Source organism: Petromyzon marinus, chromosome 43 (genome assembly GCF_048934315.1).
Source record: "Petromyzon marinus isolate PM22_M1 ecotype Great Lakes invasive population chromosome 43, UKy_Petmar_22M1.pri1.0, whole genome shotgun sequence".
Lineage (NCBI taxonomy): Eukaryota > Metazoa > Chordata > Hyperoartia > Petromyzontiformes > Petromyzontidae > Petromyzon > Petromyzon marinus.
The window spans coordinates 6753045-6771982 of NC_133709.1; the positions used below are offsets into that span (position 1 = coordinate 6753045).

The 18938-nt window shown below is 48.3% G+C and overlaps 1 protein-coding gene and 1 long non-coding RNA gene across 4 annotated transcripts in view; one reads left to right on the plus strand and one right to left on the minus strand.

Moving 5' to 3' along the window:
* Nucleotides 1-728: 728 nt before the first annotated feature.
* On the minus strand, nt 729-7580 carry LOC116951637 (uncharacterized). The gene is made up of 3 exons (XR_004404262.2): nt 7139-7580; nt 3998-4278; nt 729-3475 (listed from the first exon to the last, which is right to left on the minus strand). It is a non-coding gene; the product is annotated as an uncharacterized LOC116951637 (long non-coding RNA).
* A 10269-nt stretch (nt 7581-17849) lies between these two features.
* CSE1L (chromosome segregation 1 like) overlaps nt 17850-18938 on the plus strand; it is a 38788-nt gene continuing 37699 nt past the window's right edge. The window contains exon 1 of one of the 3 annotated variants that reach the window (XM_032970490.2): nt 17850-17913. The gene's annotated coding sequence lies outside the window, so the exon portion shown is untranslated. Of the gene's footprint in view, nt 18031-18059; nt 18167-18938 lie in introns of those variants that run through there. The other 2 variants (XM_032970488.2, XM_032970489.2) reach the window with 2 other exon arrangements.

The following is an 18938-nucleotide window of genomic DNA, read 5'->3' on the forward strand; positions in this document are numbered from 1 at the left end:
GTTTTTGTATGCATTTTGACCCCAGGTATTGTGGTTAATGCAGACATGAATCCTTGTAAAAGGTTTCAGTTTTGTTGCCAAAAAAGGGGGAAAACCCTATTATTATAATATAAATACATTTTCTGATTCTACCTTTAAAAAAAAATCTTAATCTCTCTCTTGCTTCTCACTATGTATGTTCTATGAAGGACCTTTGCCCGAAACGTTTAATATTATATATCGTTTCCGTTTGAGGCCACAGTGTTATTGACGAATGTGTTGTTTTGTTTTTGTTATTTGCGAGTGTGCGCCACTGCCAACGCAGCAGCGTCACTAATCACGTGACTGTGTTACAGAAAGGGTAATAGTTTATTATTAGCATTGGGCAATTCACCAGAGCATTGGTTCACAAACAGCACTCGCAATAGCCTCTGCAGGCTGTTGGGGCATAGCATATGTGGGAGGGGAGGCGGAGCGGTGGTACATCTGTTAGCGCACTTCGCTATACGAACCAAAGGAAAAATGAAGTTCGATTCCCGACCACGGCTAACGTCAGTGGACAACAGAATATCGGTTCTGCCCGGCATTAGCTTCTCCACCGCGTGGCTCTGACCAGCGTGGTGAAGTATGGTCAGGGACATTCTTCTGGAATGGACCCAGATGAGTCGCGAAACCTGCGCAATTCATTGCACGCTGAAGGTAGTGTTAAGCCGATTGTCACATTTGTTATTAAATGAAGTCGGACGCTTTTCTAGATACATTTTTTATTGTTCTGTTGCCTTGTAAAGCGGATATACAAACACACGACGGACAGTTGTTGTTTACCAGTCCGACACGTGTGAGATCCCTGGAATAAACAAATAAAAAATTGAACAGAAATATTAACGTGCCAGCTCAACACTGCATTGGCAATAACGCCCACCGCGACTTATATCCGCTCTGTATTGATTGTATATGTTCTGTACACACTGTGCAATATATGCCCTGCGGTCGATATTGGGATTGTTTTTTTTAGTTATGTTTAAACTTATTTTTTTATTTAAACACGTTCAACAAATACCGTACACGTATATTCGTCGACTTAAAAATACTTGTGGTTTTTTTTTGTAGCCAATGCAATGATCCCAATTTGTATATTATTATTTTCTTGTAAATTACAAATAGTCACGTGGGCGCTCACGCTGCTACTGCTGCATTGGCAGTGGTGCACAAGCACAGCCAACAGAACAATGCAACGCCCACCCACGTCAATCACAACACGCGGTGCGCGCGCATTGTATAGCGAGGGTTGTTGATCGGCCCTTCTTCTTCTTCACGTGGCGGTTCTATGTACCACATTATTGTCGTTAACGCTCCATCCACAAGCCTACAAGATGGTCACGTTCACACTACCCATGCGGGTGGCGAGAACAATTAACTGGGGGCACGCCGCCGAAGTTATTCGATCATTCCGCGTGCTGTGCTCAGCCGGGCAACCCAAGAAAGTAGTTCGTACAAGTATATTTGCCGAAAGAAAGTAGTTCGTCGTCGGCCGCCCAGAAGCCGCGTTGTGACGGCGCGCGTTCCGCGTTGGTCAGCATTAGCGTGAACGCGCGTTAAGCGGAGGACTTTGCCGTACGTACGTGGCCAATGTGTTGATCAAATGGTGACCATTAAGGCGTGCATCCCCGGTGGCTCAAGACTTTCCATGACTGAATTGAACGTCAACATACCACGTTTCGTATTTTTTGTGTAAACGTGAAATGACGAATAATAATTTACAGCCCCTTTGTTAATCTACTGTTGGATGAAGTTCTCCCATGGGAGGTTGTTTCACCATACTTCACCACGCTGGTTCAGTGCGGGTTGGTGAATGGGGGGGATTGCTCAACACAAAACCGGTTCAGTTGTCACTCGTCGCTGATGTTAGCCGTGGTCTGGAATCGAACCAATATTTGGCAGGATTCACAGCGCAGCAGTGCCGCGAACCACTGCGCCTTCGCGCGACAGTCATACCGGTGAACAACTCACGGGTGCTTGTAAACAGAGAAATACACACGCGTTTCACCACCAATACCACCACCACCACCATATTCTCTGGATTATAAGACGCACTTTCCACCCCCCCCCCCCCCACCCTCAATGTATTTTAAAGCCAACGTTTCGGATGCATTTTATGATCCGGTACGAATATATATTTGCGTATGACCAGATTTGTAGAACTGTATTGACACCGGTTGGGGTTCATCTTACTTTCCAGTGCGTCTTATAAACCAGATAATACGGTAGCTATAAACGATTGATGTGCAGGGCGGCACTGTTTCGTACATCGAATTGGAACCAGACCCTGACACAAAAAACACACACACGCGTGCACACACATATAGACAGTGCTTATACATGCGCGTATATAATACATACCGTAATAACAGTCCGGGATCGCAATAACTCCGGGAATGACTTTGGCGCGCCATATTCCTCTTGTCCTATATTGTTGTCATGCATGGTACTTCTTATTATAAACACATAGGGCGCAATATTATATTAATATTATGCATGGGCGTTCCGTGATACTCTAGTGGTAGTGCCTTACGCCGATGATCCCGACCGCACCGCAAAACCAGCCGCTTATAGCAGCGTTCCGAAACATATCAAAAGTGAGAGTTTAAGCCCGGCACAAAACTCCTGGTCGCTACTGGAGCGTGGACAGCAAACCAGTGAAATATAAATAATAAAAACAATAATCTCGTGCGCCTCGGGACTTCCTTTCAGGAGGGTGCTGCAGGCTGCAATTGATTGCCCGTTGCGTTTGGCACTGCATGTGTGCGTGGGTGGATAAGCTTGTAACGTTTAGACGGACGATGCTGACCGAGTCGACCGGGTTATCATTCCAAATTAAGGTCGAGAGGGACAAGGAAGCTCACGCTTGGCACAACCACAGTCTTCTTGAACGTCATACTACGTAATAAAGAAGAACAATATTGTGATTTAAAGCTTTCGTGACTGCAGGGATTCATATTCTTGGTTCTTTCGGTAAATCCACGTTAGAAGGGAAACAATAAAATAATAAAAATTTAAAACAATGAAATTATCACGACGTTTCTACTGCAACACAAGCAATCATCATCATTGCTTGTGTCCCGCGCACGTGGGAGGGCAGTGCGAGGATACATCTATCATTGCGTACACACAGCGGTGTGTTTCATTGCAAGGCCCGCGGGCCACTGGCAGCCCCTGGTGGCCTTTAGTGCGGGCCCCTGACAATGCGCAAACGTCTAAACACCCCCCGGCAGCCAAGTGTTGACGGCCCTCTCACTGATTGATGCCTTCATCGGCGGAAGTGAGCAGCCTTTGAAAATTAGTGGAGAACACTGGTGTCCACCAACATTTTCAAGTTTGATCCACGCACATTAAATATTAAAAAAAATGTGTTAACACGCTGGACTTGCAATCCAGATGTCGTCGCAGGTTCGATTCCATCTCGCGGGGCGGCAGATGAACCAATGGGGGAAGGTTCCTGGGGAAGGGGAAGTGACGAGGTCCATACTTCAGAGACAACGAGAGAATCGGCACGTGGCAGAGCGAGGCTGGTCATGGCCCCGATGCAAGAAGGAATGAAAAAAGCGGGGGACGGAGGGGGGGGTCTTCATCCCCTGTCCAATGTCCCCCCCACCCAATGCCGGATTAAGCTAGTGCGGGGCCTGTAGCATATGTTATAAAGGGGCCCTGAATATAAAAAAAACACAGAAATATTAAAAACAAATGTTTAACTTGCATAGTAAAATAATTGTATTTTTTTTATTTGCTATTCAGCCAGATAATACGACAAATCGCGAACCGTAAAACACCCAGTAGTTCGTAAAAGTTGAAGGCGGTATAGTACTATAGTAATAGAGCAAGTGCAGAATCACTCAACCGAAATTGACAGCTTGAAAGCATTTAGCGCATGGGGGTCCTTGAAAGTGCGGGGCCAAGTAGCATGTGTAGCTACTTGTGCTACTCGGATAATCCGGCACTGCCCCCACTCAGCACCGCGTACATTTCTCCTGCACGTTGTCGATGTCACCGACTGCGGCCACGGGTTGAGAACCGACGGCGCAGATCGTGTTGGGCGGTGTCTTCTTGTTCGCTCTCCACTTGTTTTTGTATTTTTAAAACGGTAGACGGCAGAAAGAGAAAAAGTGTTTGTAGAGTTTAACACGTTTATGGGAAACAGCTGTTTACTCGATCATCATCATCATCAGCCCTTCTTTCCATTACGTAATTCCTCCACTCGACTCAGCGGCCCGGCAACGATAGCTGGCTCATCCGAACCGTGATCTGGTCATAACACACACACACGCACACCCCGACCGGATTATAAGACGCACCCAGGGTTGCCCAAGAGGTACCCGAAGGCCCAGGGCAGACTCCCACGTGGGCCCCCCTATTCCACCGTCGACATGTCCCCTGTGGGGGGCCCGCTTCTGTGAGAGGCCCGGGGTGAGTTTCCACTCTTGCCCTCTCCCACCTCCTCTGGGCGGCTCTGGGCGTACCCCCTCCACCAAACTTACAGAGTTGGTGGGGTCTTATAATCCGGATAATACGGTGAAAAGTCAGCATAGATTTTTTAAAAGTAAACTATCATTAGCCCTGCGTGAGTAAACAAATGATGCGTTGATGTTGCTGCGTTTGAGAGTGGTGCACAAGCACAGTTAACACTAACTCAACAGCTCTGTCAACAACACTGTGGTCTTCAAAATAAAAATAAATAGGAGACGTTTCGAGGAATGACCCTTCTGCTATGAAGGGCCATTGCACGATATATAATAGGAGACGTCATTTTAACACGTAGGCTTTCGCGACCAATATCATCCATAACAGAGGGGTTTTTGGGGTTAGATCGCGTAAATATATAAATGTGTCGCCTAAAAACCGCCACCACCCGACACAGCCAACTAGTAAGGGTTGTCACTTAACAGATTGTAAATGTTGTGGCTTGGCTCTCCAACACGCCGGTGTGCTGTACTAGTGACGAATTGGCCACGTTCTGTTTACGTGACAACCCTTACTAGTTGGCTGTGTCGGGTGATGGCGAATTTTAACGACACATTTATTTAATAGGAGACGTTTAGGGCAATGGCCCTTGTTAATTTCATTTAGGGCAGTGCTATTGACGACTGTGCCGAGTTGTTTGCGTGACGTGTACAGGGTGGGTCACGTCTAGACAAGTCCACGTGTGCGCGTGAACAGTATTGTTAATAGGTGCTCGCTAACGTGAACAGTATTATTAATAGGTGCTCGCTAACGTGAACAGTATTATTAATAGGTGCTCGCTAACGTGAACAGTATTATTAATAGGTGCTCGCTAACGTGAACAGTATTATTAATAGGTGCTCGCTAACGTGAACAGTATTATTAATAGGTGCTCGCTAACGTGAACAGTATTATTAATAGGTGCTCGCTAACGTGAACAGTATTATTAATAGGTGCTCGCTAACGTGAACAATATTATTAATAGGTGCTCGCTAACGTGAACAGTATTATTAATAGGTGCTCGCTAACGTGAACAGTATTATTAATAGGTGCTCGCTAACGTGAACGGTATTATTAATAGGTGCTCGCTAACGTGAACAGTATTATTAATAGGTGCTCGCTAACGTGAACAGTATTATTAATAGGTGCTCGCTAACGTGAACAGTATTATTAATAGGTGCTCGCTAACGTGAACAGTATTATTAATAGGTGCTCGCTAACGTGAACAGTATTATTAATAGGTGCTCGCTAACGTGAATAGTATTATTAATAGGTGCTCGCTAACGTGAACAGTATTATTAATAGGTGCTCGCTAACGTGAACAGTATTATTAATAGGTGCTCGCTAACGGCACGAGCCCCAACACGTCCTGATAGCTATAGAGTTGGGGGGGGGGGGGTTTGAGAAATGTGACGTCACATCAAAATGCGCAACTTTAAATAAATATAGACAACACGTTCTACTTAATTAAATAGACTTTTTAATGAATGTTTTCTCCTACAACATCAGAGTGCAGCGCCACGTTAAATACGCAACTACAATGACAATAGTTTAAAGCGGTTTGAAGCATGTTTTATATATATTTTTTGGGGGGGGGGGGGCAGAGCTTTGTGGCGTCATATTTGAGGGGGGGGGGGGGTCTGACTTTTTGTGACGCCGTGTGACGAGGAGGGGAGGGGTCAAAAATCGTCCAAAATCGCGTGACGTCATTTATGGACGGCCCCTAATTGGTTAGCGCACTGCGCTATAAATGCGGCTGCCTGAGCTCGGACTATGAGACGCACCCCGACCTCGGGAGAAGATTGCGATGTGACTCATCGGTAGCGCGTTCCCGGCTTCTTGCAGAGGGTTCACGGTTCGAATACAGCAGCCGACCTGATCATAACATCTCGCCACGGTAGCGAGATGTTAACTACCTCGCCTGGTATACAGGAGGTCGTGGGTCCGATCCCGACCCTGACGCCTGTATATTTCGAGTTCGCGTGTCTCTCTCCTCTTGGTCAATTGTATTTTTCTCACGCTCCTCTGGGCTTTTCTTACGCTTGCATTTAGAAACGTGCGCTCTGGAGTAATTGGCTGCTATGAATTTGCACGTGACAAGCCACTGCGTTGAGCTATCATTTTGTGGCCAGGTCGCTTCTGAAAAAAAGAGCTATATAGCTCAGCGGGCCTTACCCGGTAAAATAAAACACACACACACGTGTATGTAATAACGATGATACTACTGCCAAGCGCCAGTCGGCTTTGCTCACAGTTGACTTTCACCAAGGGCAGGTCCGTTGCGTGCCGGCGTCAGGGTCCGAACTTAGCCAAATTTAGTGCGCGATACACAAATACACAAATGCGAAAACACCCGCACGTGTTGTCAAACCCAATGGTTTCAAATGTGTGGCGGACCTCACACTGACGATGTCTTGTCGGCGAAAGTGCCCCACCACCCCCGCTGCAAATTAGCGAAGAACGTTGCCCTCGACGCAGTCACCATTCTCCACGTGGTGCCGTCATTGTATTCGTGGAGTCTCTTTCGTCCGTGTCCGGGTGGACGAGCAGGAACAGCAGAAATCATCGCCACCCCAACCTCCTCCCCCCAAACCTACAAACGAATATCATGCCACCCATGTCACCCGTGCCTACGAGACGCACAATAAATATCTCGAGTTCTCACCTGGTTAGGAACGTGGCATTTCCGCAACCGGCTTCAGGGCGGTAAACACGAGAAGCAGCACCGCCCCCAATGCCCTTCGCGAGCGGGAATCAATTCCACTTGCGTTGTTGACGTCAACCCGTAGCAGGCGGGAATGGTAACGATTGCAGTGCGTTAAACGCATTCGTGTCGCACGATCTCGATGTCGCCCCCCGGTGGCTAAAAACGGCGAAAAAACCCCCCACTCCTCGTTCAGGCCCGTGACGTGAGTCGTTGATTGACGATGGAGGATTGTTCACGGTGTCGTTGATGAAGCCAAAATCCTCGCCGTCGCTTCCTTCCTTCGGGCCAGTTCCCGTGGCCGTTGTAAAGTCGACACCGACCTTTGCGGTCCGTTCTTACAGTCTGAACGCCACCAACCACCACCTGGCTCTGGGTAGCGTGTCCTCCCGCCAACACGTACACGTATAAAGTATTAAAGCTTTCGTGACTGCATACAATTACTCATTGGTTTTTTTTTCGGTAAAGTCACGTGTGTAGAAATACAATAAAATTATATTAAAGCAAAAAAAAACAATCACGACGTTTCGATCACAACGCAAGCGATCTTCATCAGGTGTCAAGAATAAATCACGGAGGTAAATACAACAAAAAGATGAGAGACGAGAATTCAACAAACCTGAAAAAACATTATGTGAAGCACATCCAGTCAGGCCAACAACACCGTGTACCTCGTATTTTTCATTCTATCTATGCTGGTATGTGCAATCCAAAGGTTGAACACGAAATTTAACACTCTTCTGAAATTCGCGGTCCGCCAGGAAGTGTCTAACTGTGTTGTTGGCCTGACTGGATGTGCTTCACGTAATGTTTTTTCAGGTTTGTTGAATTCTCGTCTCTCATCTTTTTGTTGTACGTACACGTATCCCACCCGTCACTTAACGTCCACAGCGCTTTCCTGCCACCATCTGTTCCCAACCTCCATGTCGCTTGACCTCTCTCCCACCCACATCGCATCCTCCTTATCGGGATTACACCCCACAGCGATTGCATGCCACCTTCACATGAAATGAAAGGGGACTGACTGGGCGATTTGCAGAGACGAGAGGGGCGACTGGTAGAAGGAGTGTATAGGGGTGCAACGGCAGACCCTGTGATAGCACGCAGCCACACATTCATTAGACAGAGTGACTATGTGGGGGGAGCGGCGGCGCAATGGATAGCCCACTGAGATATTAATCCGACGCCTTCAGGTTGGATTCTTGGCCACGGCTAAACACCAGTGGGCGAGTTACAACGGAGCTTGCCTTGTGGCTTCCCCATAGGTCGACTCGGCCTGAACGCAGGGTTTGCCCACACGTCAGCCCTCGCGACACGCCACGGTCGGCCTTTCCATGTTTACCAATCGTACTCGTTCGAAGATGAATTCAATTGCCTATTAAAATGATAATTACCAATGACTGGGGTGTCTTCGTAGTGGGTGCGTGTCCGTACGTGTGGGGGGGAGCGTTGGCGCAGTGGGGAGCGGTAGTGTAGCGGTTAGCGCTACGCTGCGCTACGAACCTGGCGACCCGAGTTCAATTCCCGCTCACGGCCAACACCAAGTGACGATTATCTGAACCGGTCCTGGGCCTCCCCTAGGTCGACTCAGCCTCAAATGAGTACCCGGTGCGATGTGTGAGCATCGCCACTAGGGAGACAAAGGCAACCGGGCGTGGTGTTGGCCACCCACACCCTGATGTGCCGTGCCGGCCTTCATAGGTGCTCGCTAACAGCACTTGCCCCAACAGTCTGTTAAGGCTAGACGGGGGATATTTGTCTTTGTTGGCGCAGTGGTCAGCGCACCCGGCCGCCCGATTTCGTTTCTCGCTCACGACCAATACAAGAGTTGTGAATTATGTGAACATGTCCTGGGCCTCCACTAGATCGACTCGGCCTGAAATGAATACCTAGGGCGGTGTGTAAGCTTCAGCACTGGGGAGACAAATTGGGTCGGGTGTGGTTCTGGCTCCTTCGTGTGCCGTGCCGGCCTTCACAGGTGCTGACTGACAGCACTCGCCCCAAGCGTCTGTTGAGGCTGTACAGGGGATGGTTACAATTCGGCCCTAATAGCACTTGCCCCAACAGCCTGCATCGCTGCGCGTAGGAGTGAATGTGTATCCTTGCCGAGCAGTTCACCCGGGCGAGATTAGTGTTCAGCGCAACTCGACGACCTGAGTTCAATTCCCATTCACGCCCAACATCAGTGACGATTATTCGAGCCGGTGCCGGGCCAGCCTTAAACGAGTACAGTACATGGTGCGCTGTGTAAACATCAGCACAACAACACTCTGTATGCCTATAGGAGGAGGGTGTGGGGGGGGGATGTTTACCTTTTTATTTATGAACTTCATAGGTGCTCGCTAACAGCTCTTGCCCCGTCAGCCTGTGTGTGTGCGCGCGCTTAAAGTGCACATAGCCTGGCACAAACAAACTTCGTGTTGTTGTTGTTGTTGCTTACTTATTGACAGCATATGCCCCAACAGGGTCGGTTAAGGCTATACGCGGGGACCTTTGTTGTTTGTGTCGCTGCAGAAATGGCCTCTGCGCTCGCGTCTCTACATGGGGGCCACCGGGAACTTCTTGCTGAGCAGTTCGCCCGCCGGCGGGGAGTCGACCTCGGGAGGACGCCAAGTCGGGCCGGGCCCCAGTCGCCACTCGCCCGCGTCCTAGCCAGTGTCGGGACGAGACACGCGAGCTTCCGACACACACAGAGATAGAGAGAGAGAGACTGGCGGCGTGGTGACCCGCAGCGGACGCGGAGGCTATCGAGCGTGCAGGCGGTGCAACTGCGCCAGGGAACCGCTTGCTGGAGTGGGGAAGGGGGGTGGAGTGTCTGCCCCAGCGCTGGGATACGAAGAAGAGAGGGGTTTAGGGTTAATTGGATAGAGACTGGGACCCCCTTTTCATTGCTGGCACCAGGGCCCACCAGCCAGCCACGCACGCTACTCCATGGCCGGACTCTCTCTAGACGTATCGACGTACAGAGCACGCTTCCTCTCTCCTTCCTGCACGAAGGACATTGTTCCACGAAACCTTTTTGAACCACGACACCTTGCTGATCTCGTCAAGGAGCATAAACCATCATCGCGCGACCTCTGGCCATCCCCGCAGCAGCCGATTTTGGCTGCTAGCCATCGAACGAACACGGTCACTCGCATCGCGCGGCACTTTCAGATGCGCTTCTGCTGCCGCCTGGAACGCTCTTAACTTCCGATATTACTGAAGCTGTGCACTTTTAAATCATCCAGATTGAAAACTAATTGCTTTAAAACTGCTTTTGTGTTTGGTTTGTTGTACTTCCCCCACGCGCCCGATTAGCACGGTTGGCTATGTACGGTGCGAAAGAAGTTCTACACACTACACTATACACATGTTCCCATTTGTCTATAACTGCGTCTTGCGCGAGTTCCGGTTGCATTGTGAGCAAAGTGGCCCAAAGCCCCCCCCCCCCCCGCCAACCTCCACAACAAGAAACGCCAAGCGGGCAGCAACAAACGGCAGTAATAAAGTTGTAATAGATCAGAGCTTATACGTGTCTTAATTTGTGCAAGGTTATGAGACGATGGCAGGGAATTCCAAAGTCGAGCAATGCAAGCGCAGACGCAGAACCCAAGCGTCTGCGCTTTGGTGGTGGAACACCGCAGCATCTAGACCAGGTTGGTTGGCAGCCTCCGTCCCCGGAGTGGCATGCGGCTCTTTAAGGACCCGATTCGTGACGTTGTTCACACGCGCACGTGCGGCTCTTGAACTATTGAGTGGGAGAGGGTTTTTTTGTTTGTTTACCGATTTAAAAAAAAATGTCTCTCCTTGTTATTTTAGTTTGCCAACAACCCCTGACCTAGACCGGTGTTCTTTATTGCAAGGCCCGTGGGCCACCAGCGGCCTCTGGTGGCCTTTAGTGCGGTTCCTTGACGTGCGGCCCCCCGAATATACACAACATGTGACCCCCCCCCCCCCCATCATCGTGCTGTCAAACCCCCAATGGTTTCAAACGTTTCAAGTTTAATTTATTAGGTATAGCCCTGTGAGCCATGCGGCTCTTAAGTCGGGTGCAACCGCAACAAACAAAATGTGAACACAGAACATCTTAAAGCGACAACGCGTAACAGAAACATCCTGGAATAAACCAGCAAATAATCCACACACAAAAAAAACGTATTAAAACGCTGCGTGCAAAAATCAAGGTGGTGCAAGCCAACAACAACAACCATAAGACAATTTATATTAACTATATGTTTTCGAATCACCAAAATAAAGCTATAAAAACAATGTAACAACAGTAATCATAGAAACTGTGATTTTAAATTTAACAATAAACAATTTACATAACACGTACGACAAAAAACTGCAGCCATAGCTGGCAGCACGACACTCCCAGTGTATGATGTGTGAGTGAGTCAGCAGCAGAGTGAGTGTATGATGTGTGAGTCAGTGTATGATGTGTGAGTCAGCGCACGATGTGTTAGCGCATGATGAGTGAATCAGTGTATGATGTGTGAGTGAGTCAGCAGCAGCGTGAGTGAGTATGATGTGCGAGTCAGTGTATGATGTGTCAGTCAGTAGTAGCTTGAGTGAGTGTATGATGTGTGAGTGAGTCAGCAGCAGCGTGAGTGTATGATGTGGGAGTCAGTGTATGATGTGTGAGTGAGTCAACAGCAGCGTGAGTGTATGATGTGGGAGTCAGCGTATGATGTGCGAGTCAGCGTATGATGAGTGAGTCAGTGTATGATGTGCGAGTCAGTGTATGATGTGTGAGTGAGTCAGCAGCAGCGTGAGTGTATGATGTGGGAGTCAGCGTATGATGTGCGAGTCAGCGTATGATGAGTGAGTCAGTAGTAGCTTGAGTGAGTATATGATGTGCGAATGAGCCAGCACACGATGAGTGAACCTGTGTATGATGAGTGAATGGGTCAGTGGTTGTGCGAGTGTATGATGTGTGAGTGAGTAAGCGCATGATGAGCGAGTCAGTGCATGATGTGTGAGTGAGTCAGTGTATGATGCGTGAGTCAGTGTATGATGTGTGAGTCAGTGTATGATGTGTGAGTCAGTGTATGATGTGTGAGAAAGTCAGTGTCGGCTCCCTCTGCTCGCGCCGTCGGCACCCCCCCCCCCCCGCCTCTGTCGGGGGGGGGGGCCTCACACCGATGGTGTCTTATCAGCGAAAGTGCCCCCCCCCCCTCTGCAAATAAGCGAAGAACGCTGCTCTAGAGGCATTTACAATTATCGTCATTGTAATCGGGGGTTCGTTTCGTCCGAGTCTTGCCCGCCCGGGTGGACGACTAGGAAAATATTTCGGCACCTGGTATGCCAACATCCAGTACGTATTTCGCTCTAGCCGTGCATGGCTTCTCGGCCCGCGCGCCACCTACTAAAGTTTACCAGCCAACCGAAACATTAGGGAATGAGAAGTTTGTACTTAAATGGAGGTAGCAGTGGCTGCTGCTGTGGCACATTGAGACATATGAACAGCTAAATGTATCAAGCTCACGACTACTGCAGTGTTACTTGGCGAGACTGCTGCGTTAGCAGTGGTGCATGGGCAAAGGTAACAACACAGACTCGATACATTCGTCAATAAAAAGAACACCGTGGCCCGAAATCAAAAGGACCCACGAAAACCGACGTTGCGGGCAAATAGGATGAACAACATTCAGCAGTGGATAGATCGTGGCTTGTGTTGTTACATACGTGTTCAAACAGCGATTCAGAAATATACCCGTCATCCTTTGTGAATGCTCTCAAAGTCACGCCTTCTAGACTTGGGAGAACCTGGGTTAAACTCCCGTGTGAAACAGACACAGATTGACAAACTGGAGAAGATCGCTGCTCAGGGTGAACGGATCATCGTGGGTCTTATCCTGATCAACAATCGCGAGACCAAAAAAAAATGCGCACTCAAGGACCGTACCTATCCCCATTGTGCCATCGGTGAGCTTTGAGTGCACTCACAAGGGAGACCATTTCAGTATTATCAACGGAAATTGGACCTCTGGTCACAATATAGACTTGAATCTGGTAAACATTAAGGATAACGTAACCAGACATTGTTGGACGCGGTGAAGCTGCGTTGACACGGCGAACAATAATCCCCGAACCATAAGGGCTACAAGTACAGGAAGCCGTGATGCTGGTGCACGAGAGGAACAGGTGGGACATCTGTGAAAAAAAAGAGCTTCATGGCTCATCGGATTCCTCCAGTATAAATCAATATTCTGATTCTGGAGAGGTCTCCATTCGGTTCCATCGCATCTCAAAGAAGACGGCAGGCACCTCGAGAGGGGTTCACGGCCTGCTCCTTCACAGTATCGTGGGGCTCGGCGGCGTCTTTGGGAGGCGTTCATCCAGCAGTGGATTGGTCATTACTGATGATGATATTGCCTATGGAAAATACACTATGTGACTTGTTGCGTGTGTGTCCGATTTAATCGCCCACCTGCTTTAAATGGTAAGATAGTTTAAAAGCCTTGCGTCATGGCCTATGCAACGTAATAAATCATGCCCGACGATTTACCCGTATGAAAGCGAGTACAAAAGACAATTGTTTTTCGCTGCATGCATCGGAATCGTTGGCCAATTCAATATCTGATTGTTTGGCTCAATGCGGGAATAAACTGGAGAACCACGGAGGAAGACGACCACGCGTAACACGAGGGGACAAACACTCAGCGCTGCCGTTTCCTGACCCACACCCTCACAGAACCTCGCCCCGCCTGCAGCAACTGGCAAGCCCTGGTGGTGGTCGATCACCCATCCACCTGCTAACCAGTATCAACCCTGCTTAACTCCCGAGATCCCACTCAGTTCGAACGCATTCAGGGTGCTTTGGCCGTTCGCATTACGATGGGGATATTGGATTTTTTTGTTATCATTTAACGTTCTTAACGCAAAGCTTACAGACGCAATGATACGAATCGTACCTGTCTTACCAGCGCAATTGTTGTATTCTCCGAATTGTAAGACGCGTGTCCCCCCCCCCCCGCCCTCTATTTTTACCAAAAAATGGGGTTTGTGTCGCATAACTAAATTGGTATACGTATGTGTGTGAAATAATGATGTAACTTCATAAGTAACTGGCACAAATTTTGGAGGGTGCGTTCTACGTTCGGGGGAGTCTTGTAATCCGCAAAATGCGGTATTACGTGTTTCCTGATTGACGTCTCGGTTAATGTTTGAAACGCATTGAATTGGCGGTTTCCAGCAGTGGATGTCGACCGTAACTCGCACAGGTGTGTACATGAAGTTTAATTTCTGCAAGGACTGCTTGCTGTCTAACACCCTCTGTGTTTCTGCTGCCGTCTTACGTCTTTCGCCTGTGTCATAGGATATTACACTGGCGCGCGCACGGTACTCGTGTTAGGAAATTACGCGTGCTTGGAGTGGTGGTGCTGACATTTTAAAAGTTGATTTGTTCAACCAAGTGAGAACTCAAGAGGCCAGGATGAGTCTTATTCGCAACAGTGCCCTGGGTCACAGCAAAAGGAAGAAAGTAAACCAAATGAAAAAAAAATAAAGCAAAGCAATGAGAAAAAATATAAATCGGTACAAAAGCAATTGTCGCAAAGACCAGACATTTTGTTAAGGGGAGGGGACATCGCGACTCACAGGGGCTGTCCCGGTGGTTTGGTAGATATAACATTCAGTCCTGTATTAGGGGCAGGCCATATCGCACGAGATGGGGTGGCGTGTGGCCATGCCCGATCGCCTTTAATTTCCCCACAAACAGGTTCTGAAATCGCTCGCCACTGATGTAAACCGTGGCCGGGAATCGAACCAAGGTGACCGGGTTCGCAACAGCAGCGCATTGTACGAACCATATATACCGGGAGTGCTATATATAACGGACGTTTGGCCTAAGTTGCTGTTAAGGATCACCTATGAAGGCCGGAACGTTACACGAGGGGAGGCCGCCTTTGTCTCCCGAGCGCTACACATCGCCTAAGGTACTCATTTCAGGCTGAGTCGACCTATGGGAGGCCCAGGACCGGTTCAGATAATCGTCACTGTGTTGGCCGTGAGCGGGTATCGAACCTGAGGTAGCCGGGTTCGTAGCACGGCACGCTAACCACTTACCCTGCCGCTGTACATATACAATATGCATATTATACACGGACACGACCTAATGAATGCGGTTCATAACGGTGCAAGCTTGACCTCTCGATCACATGTAACGATGAATGAACGTGATGAATTGGAATGTCCCGCCGCTCGTTAACAACACAAATACAAACAGGACGCGCAATAAACGAGTCAACAGAGGGCAACAGAGCGAGGCGTTGTGTTTATTTGTGTGTGTGTGGGTGTGTGAAGTTCCACTCCTGTGCGGCATTGTTCAGCTACACTGCGAAATGTTCAGCATCTGAGCAATTCGGCACACAACAATAATGTTGACATGGAGTGGCACATTCTTGTGGAGTACTTAGCATCGTTCCCTTTGCCATTCGTGCGGTCGATTCCCTGCCGGGCTGACGGCCAGCGCCGAAGGGGCGGAGCCAGGATTTCAGGCCGGGGTGACATTCAACACATTTTAATTTCAAGAATGATTAGAGAGTCAGGCTGTTGAACTAGACGCCATCGGTTGGCGACACACTCTGACAATGCAGTTGCACGGAGTCCGCCAGACCGAGTGTCGTACACTTATACGCAGAATGTCACCCCTGTCACCCCCCTGGCTCCGCCCCCAGCGCCTGTCTTTCTATGACATAAACATGCCCACTATTTCCGTCCAGCGTTTTAAGACCCTTCATTGGATCAACATGATATTGTAAGTGCAAGGCACATTTAGACAAAAAAATAATCACCAGGTAAGGCCCACTGCGCGGTGTAGCTCTTTTTCAAAAGCGACCTGGCCACAAATGATAGCTCAATCAAGTGGCTTATGACGTGGAAATATATAGCAGCTACATACTCTAAACATTAAAGGGTAAAAACAAATTATGGTACGTGCGTAGATGTAATGTTTGCTTTTGTGCTTTGTATCGACTTTTAAAATCTGGAATACATTTATCTGGGAAGGATTTGGCGAGATTTTTATTTAAAATAAATATTCACGAATGTACTTACGGCCTAAAGGCCAAATATAATTGAGTAAACATGAGGTTAATAAGAAGGAAGACTGCACTTAATACGAAGTAAATATACCAGAAATATATATTCTTGAAAACGGCTAGATTATGAAAGTACAGTAGAGGCATTGAAGAAACCCTGCACATTTGACAAATGTAAATAGCTTAGCTGTCGGCAGCCTTAAAACAAACACGGTAAATCATAAAAAAACCTTTTATTTTACCAGGTAAAGACCACTGAGCTATGTAGCTCTTTTTCAGAAGCAACCTGGCCACAAATGATCGCTCAAAGAAGTGGCTTATCATGTGGACATTTTTTTATGCAGCCAAATACTCTAAACGCATTTTTATACACGTGGAGGGGGGAAAAAAATCGGAGGACCTGGAGAATAATCCACGCGACCACGTGGAGAGAGAACACGAAAACTCCAAATACGCAGGCGTCAGGGTCGGGATCGAATCCATGTCCTCTTTGTACACCAGGCGAGGCAGTTCGTGTCTGGGAGCGTGGCGCCCACCACAGCCTTAGCTCATGGCTACACTCAAGTCTTAATTTATCATGGTATATCTCCATCCTGCTGGACATCCACCCCTCCCACCCCCAGCAGCGTCACTAAGGGGTGCGTGGGTGCGGACCGCACCGGGTGACACCATCCGAGAGGGTGACACCAAAATGACTGTCGATACAATTTTTGTGCAGTGTTTCAGCAGAAATGTTTTTTTTTTAAATAAAAGCATCCCTGTAGTTAGTTATAACAACAAAAAACATTTTTCGTAAGCCCAGCTTACATGTACAATATACCTACAAGGCTAAAACTCTGTGCTAATTTACTTTTTGAACCTTCTAATGCGCTCCGATCAGAGCTGTCATTGTTACCCAATTACATTGACGCTTAGAATCACGTGGTTTCGTCTGCACGCGCGACAAGCAAGTGTTGTTGTTTTCGTTGCTGCTCGTGTTTTTATAGTCGCTGATTTTGTCGCATATTATGGTGTTTTAGCTACAATATCGTGGTAATTAGTATTTGTGAACCTATATCAATACATTTTTTGAGAATTAAGTACTATATTCTTGGTTCTTTCGGTAAAGTCACGTAGAAGGGAAACAACAAAATAAAAAAATGAAACAAATCAAAATTAAGTAGTAATTAAACAGAAATATTGTAATTTAAAGGCGTAATTTTTATTTTGCTAGTTCTTTACGTCACTACTATTGCCATTACATTCAGTGGTATACGGTAATTACGATTTACGAGTAACAGTAACAAAAAAACATTATACTAAGGATTCTGTATGGTCTGGTACAGGCGGAGGTCCATGAGGGGTGACACCATGAGTTACCGCACTGGGTGACACCAACCCTAATGAGGCCACTGCCCACCCCTCCCGTCTCGCACTTTCATTTTTTTGCTTCTAATATTTTCCGGAGCTCAGCCACCGCCACCACCCCCCTCCCCGTCGGGAGCGAGGCAACTACCAAAAGCTCCAACAACGACAGACAAAGGAGCCCCACGTGCGGCCCCGCCAATCGCGTGCGGCGCCGCCAATCGCGCGCGCCCCGTTGGCCCTGCGCGCGAGTGACGTCACCGTGCGCCGCAGCCTCGCCCACCCAACTCCTTCTCCCCCCTCCTCTCCCTCACTGCGCATGCGCGCGGGGCGGAGCGCGCCATTTTGCGTTTGAAACTGAGCGCGGTGGGTCGCGGTTTTTCTTCTTCTCGTCTCTCCCCCTCGGGCTCCCCCCCCCCAACCACCCCCATCACCTCCCTCTTTACGCGGCAGCGACACCCGCCCCGGCCTCGCCCCAAGCCGGTGAGCCACGAGGCGGAGGATTCTCCGTGGAGGGGCTCTCTTGGCTTTGTCGAGATGTGGGCCTGAGCGGCTCGACTAGTCGTGCTGGGGGTGGGGGGTCCTCATATGCTCAACCGCGGCACCGCGCTCAATAAAAGTTCGTTTAAGGTTCACGAGAATGAATGTAATTTCGTGCTGTGTGGAATTATTTGCTACGTAGCACAGCGGCACGGCTCGGCCGTCGGTCGTGGTCAATCCACCGCTGGATCGTGAGAGGCGGCGGCGGCGGCTTCTTGCAGAGAGGCCTTCATTCAGCAGTGGATTGGCCATGAACGACGATGATGATGACGATGATTGTTTTTGTTTAAATATACGTGTGTTAGATTGAGTTGCGAGCAGTTTTTCGGTTTTTATTGTGTGTGTTCAGTTTAACCGTGAGCTAGAAGTTTGCGCGTTGCTGTCGTTGCGAGTACAGTCACGAACAAGGTTGACCCGAGTTGATTCCATCCATCGGGACTTGATCTTGCCGAGTTGATCGTGAGTCGAGTTCTGTTGCCGCAGCGTGACCCGGCCCATTGTCTTAATGCGTGTACAGTACGTATGTCAGCCTTTAACCTGCCCCGGAAATACATGATAAGTTCAAAGATGCTAAAAATTAAGGGGTGTTTTGTTGGCAAAAAAAAAATAGGTGTGTACACACAAACTTACCAAAAATATGAAACCGCATTCATAATTTTGTCGTTTATTATCAACCTCAAAGACAATGTAATTCAGTTCTGTACTGAATTTTTTTTAAAAAAAAGCTATTGAACGGAAGGATATGTTTTAACTTTATCTGATCATTTGTGGGGACAGTAGTGACTTAATCACGACGCGTATTTAATAAAAATGACCAGTAGCTAGCAAAACTGCAGCCCCAAGTAACACTT